We start from the raw sequence: 5,267 nt of genomic DNA on the forward strand, positions 1-5,267 counted from the left end.
ATCACCCTCTAGATAAACATATAGCACATTTCCATAACACCAGGAGATTTTTCTATATGATTTTTGTGTCAATACCAAATTCTTCAAAAATAATCAGCATAGTTTCACCTGTTCTTGAATTTCTTATAAATGGAGGCACATACTGTGCACTGTTTTACATCTGCTCTCTTTCAGTCAACATAATGTTCTTACCATTCAACCATGTTTTATATGTGTCATACATATACATATATACAAATGTTGTCATATAACTACATAAAATGTTTGTCATACATATAATATGTATTGGTCATACATATACATTAAAACTTGTGTTATTCTTTGTTACTACTGCATAGGACCCCATTGTATGAACACATTGGAATTTGCTTATCCATTCTCTTATTGAAGGGCATTTAGGTCAAGTTCAGTTTGAAATTCTTGCGCATGTTTAGTGCACATGTCTCTTACCTGTGTGTCATGAGTAGAATTGCTAGGACACAGGAAAGGATGTGTTTAATCTTGTCTGAAGCTGACAGACTGTTTTTCCCAATGTCATTGTACCATTATACATTCATGCAAAGTATGTAGCCACCCTGTATCCGCAGTTTACATTTTATCTATTCTGAGTAGTATGTAGTGATGGTTTAGAGTGGTGGTTTTAATTTGCATTATTCTCATTTATCATAATGCGGAGCAAAATTCCATGTGACATATTCATATGGTCATTTGAATATCTCCTTTTTGAAGGAAAGTTTTTTCATATATTGTGCAAAGAAATGATGCCATGTTATAAAAATATTTGATACTATTTATCTTGAGCAAGACATAAAAATTTATTTGAGATCGTTTATAGATGTAAAAGTAGAAGCTTAAATAATAGACTTCTAGAAGAGGGGTCACAAATTACAGCTCAAAGGCCAATCTGGACCTCACCAGTCTTACTTCTTCTTATTTTAAGATATTGTTTATCTGAAGTAGTTGTAGATTCACATTCAATAGTAAGAAAGAATACAAATCCTTTCTTGGAAAAAAAACAAAGAATAGAGCATAGTTATGATTTTAAAACAAGTATTTCACAATTTCATATTTTTACATGCTTTAAATCATTTGCTTAACAATGATATTGCTGTTATTGGAACTCTAAGATGGGTATTAATAAACGGGGTACTCCCTAAAACCTAAAGTACAATAAAAAATAAAAATAAAAAAATAAAAGGGGTACTCATTAAAGCAAAGAAAAGAGAAGTAAGAATGAAAAAGAGTAAGAAAAGGATCCTAAAAGTAAAAATTGAAGACAAAATAGGACTTTTAGGGAGCATTTTTATATCTTCAATTTTCCAAATTTCAGCATGTTTTTTTCCACTCATGATGGGTCGTGGGGAAAAAGGAGAAAGAGAAAATACTCTTCATTTTATAATTTAAAAGTCAAAAGAAGAATATTAAATTTTTGTGAAGGGAAGGCCATAACCAATTTCATTTTTCAGACCTACATGACAATCATACTACTGGGAGATCCAAATTATAAACCAACTGTTCATTTCATAATTTTTATTGTGAAATACATCATGTGTGTGTTTGTAGGAGGATGTTTCATAGTTTGCTTCATCTTTTAAATTTCCCCTAAGCCCTTTTGTCTCATTAGGTTTTACTTTCACTATACATTTTAGCCACATTTTTATGCACGTTTTCTCAGGTTACCTTTATTCTTTTTAAAAAATTATATATTCATAATTTTTCAAACTCAAATTTTTAATGTATCCTCATGTTTAAATGAAACTAGTTTTCCTATAGTTTTTTGGAATGTAGGCGTGGCTCAAGATACTTCTCTAGCTTCTGGGTTCTAGGACTTCCATGATGTGCTACAATTAAGTATTAAAAACATAATCTTTCTTCTAGCCACTTCTTTAGTACTTTCTGTTTTGTCCCCCACTAGTATCTGGACCAGTTCTGTCTTTTACTTCAAGAACACCTGTCCAGAATAATTCATATTCTATTCCCATCGGTTTCTCATCAGTGTGGGGCACTGTCTTCTCACTGAAAAGTTTGGAAATCTCTGAGTGTCTAGGTTATCCCAGCTACCCTAGGTGCCGCCTCAGTCACTTGCACTCATTGGCAAATTGCCAACAGCAAAGCCCCATCCTAGTTATGACTGTGATTCTCAGATGAGCCATTTGAGTTCTCCTGTTTCAGTGGGGACATCTACCTTGGGATGAGAACTTCTTGGACAATTCTGTGAGTAAGTACTTATATGTCAAAAGATAAAGAAAAAAGGTCATGATTGTCTAACAGCGTTCATGAATCCCCAAATAAATTATCTTACAAAAATATCATACTTGCTTTTCTATGTTTTCACTACTGGTAAAAATGAAACAAATAATTCACACTAGAATAAAATCTGTAGGCTGGTATAGCAAGCTAAGACAATTCTACATATAAAGCAAGTCCTTCAAATAAATATTTTACACACAAATTTAGGTTTTCAAAAAAATAGGTTAAGTATTTACCTTATTTTTTTTTGTCCACTAAGAGACCCCATTTCTCAAACTGTCATTAAACTGGACTGCAGCTCACACCCTACAAAGGATAAAACTCATGTCACAAGCTGGATACACACGTGCATATTACATATATGATAAATGGCTAACACTGCTGTGCATACAACTTCCACGAGTAGTTTTACCCTGTAAAAATATTGTAGCTTATCTTGAATCAAACTGCAATGAAAAAAAACAAAAGATAATACTTGCCTACTACAGACATTTGCTCAGGCATTTTAAAAAATGCAAAAATTATAATGGGATAGAAGTTGACACTGCTTACAAATACCTGAACATGGATAGCACAGTCAACACATTCATGTGGACAGCAAACAAGTGGTTGTATATTACACATCTTCTATCTGGGCTGTTCCTCTTGTTTAATTCTAAAGATTTACATGGGCTTGGATCCTTTATGATGATATTTTAAATAATATTAGATTAAGTTTTCCTGGTCTAATAACTAACTTTAAGAAGTACAGTGGAAGGGTATAGGAATTTCTATATCTTCTCATACTTTTGAAGCCAATTTTATTTTTATTATGATGTGATACTTTAGTTACCAGCATGCTAAAAATAAAATTGACTGAATTACATGATTTTGTCCACAACATTGAAGTCTCTTTTTGCTAAAATATTACAAAATGAATCCAGTAAACACTTTCCATTTCTAAGGGCCTAAGTGAGAGATACATTCAACTTTTTCTAAAAAATAAATTACAACTAAATTGAGCTGAGGACAGCTAGGTTAAATCCTGCAAACCAAATCCAAGCACCCGAACATCTAAAACTCTAACACTTTCCATCCAGGATAGAAAAATGAGCATCCAAAGTAAAGAGAACCATAAGATTGATCAAGTAACCAATCAAAAACCTCTTCTCTGTTATTTGAACTAAGAGTTACTCTAGCTTGACGTTTCTGCCTTCATTATTATTGGTGGTTCCTAGAGTCACAGCTTCCATGTCAAATGTGACAGTGGACTCAGAAGTAATTGAGGTAACTGATGAGGCATTTCTTTTCCATTTACAAAAATTGCACCATTTGTACCAATGCACACAGCTTTATCCTACTGCAGAGAGTCCTAGACATTCTGGGTTTTTTGTTTGTTTGTTTGTTTGTTTGTTTGTTTGTTTTGAGATGGAGTCTTGCTCTGCTGCCCAGGCTGGAGTGCAGTGGTGCGATCTCAGCTCACTGCAAGCTCTGCCTCCTGAGTTCACGCCATTCTCCTGCTTCAGCCTCCCGAGTAGCTGGGAGTACAGGTGCCTGCCACCACACCTGGCTAATTTTTTCGTATTTTTAATAGAGACAGCATTTCACTGTTTAGCCAGGATGGTCTCGATCTCATGACCTCACGATCCACCCACCTCGGCCTACCAAAGTGCTGGGATTACAGGCATGAGCCACCATGCCCGGCTGACACTCTGTTTTTATGACACACTCCTATACTGTCTCTTCCGTCTGGTAGTCCCACAGTTTCAACTCTAAATATTAATATCTGCCCAGAGAAATAAGTTGAAGCTCTGGAGTTGAGAACACCTGAAGATTCAGAATCGTTCCAGCATGACGTATTTCTTCGATTGCTTAGACTGTTCCCCTCAAAACCAGCTGTCCACTCGTGAAGCTCCAATGTGGAATGAACTATCTGGGGGACACTCCAAGGACTCCGCTCCTGTCAGCCATCTCTTTGGGTGCAGATTCTGAAATGATCTTCAACATTGGACTCTGTGTGCAATACTATGAATTCAGTTTTGGAACCTACATATACATCCTCAAAATGATTTGAAATACATTTACGAAACTGGAGCCTGTCATCTTGTGCCGTACAGTCATCATCCACCTTACACCACTGTACTATGATGCCTCCAGGTTTCTCTATCAGTTCTTCTGTCTGTACTGGTGGGCGAGATGCTACTGTTCCATGCTTAAGAATGTGGTCTTTCATGGTGTTAAGAATAGACTCATCCAACTGAGCAGATAAACAAGGCACATCAACCAGTAAAGGTACTTCTGGTATGCTGTCCAACTGAACGTGCAAGGCCTTTTTGGTAAAGCTCCGCAGTTTCTTATTCTCTTCTCCTACACCACCGAGCATGGCAATCTCACCTTCTCAGACTAAGCCCTCTGGAGTGTTGACTCTGTGTTCTATGAGCTTCTGGCAATCATCTAGTGGTTTAATGGTCTGTTTAATGGTGCTCACCTCTTGCAAAAGGGTCACCAATCGCTCATCCAGGAGCTTTCCAAGGGTTCCCTTCAAATAATTAATATGTTATTTGAGAACATCCCTTGTCTGTGATGCACTCTCTTTGATCTCCGTGCCTCCCACAGCCCCTCGAGCTGGTGACTCAGCTCCCACCAGTAGTTCTGTACCACCTCCACGTTCTCAAGGGCCTTCTACAGCAGCAGCTCAGGCTCCAGCTCCATCGCCTGCCTCATGCAGCTGCTAGAGCAGGTTCCCAACTGTTGAGTCTGGGGTTTTCTGATGGGAAGATATTTATCTACTGATATAAGTATACTAATGATTGTAGGATTATGCATATTTCCTGTTTTTTGCTGAACTTGTCTTTTTATTTTTTTGTTTTTACTTTATATTTTTCTAGGAATATTTCCATTTTATCTAACTTTTCAAATTTATTGGCATAAAGTTATTGATAGTATTTATTTAATATCTTCCAAATCTCTAGTTGTTGTTTCCTTTTCATTCCTCATTATATTGATTCTTTGCATACTGGTTTCTACATATGTGTCTC

General features: G+C 36.2%; 1 pseudogene; it reads right to left on the minus strand.

Moving 5' to 3' along the window:
- Positions 1 to 3,303: 3,303 nt before the first annotated feature.
- On the minus strand, positions 3,304 to 4,953 carry LOC116483998 (cytokine receptor-like factor 3; annotated as a pseudogene).
- Between the last annotated feature and the right edge of the window lie 314 nt (positions 4,954 to 5,267).

Source organism: Hylobates moloch, unplaced genomic scaffold, assembly GCF_009828535.3.
Source record: "Hylobates moloch isolate HMO894 unplaced genomic scaffold, HMol_V3 SCAFFOLD_15, whole genome shotgun sequence".
NCBI lineage: Eukaryota > Metazoa > Chordata > Mammalia > Primates > Hylobatidae > Hylobates > Hylobates moloch.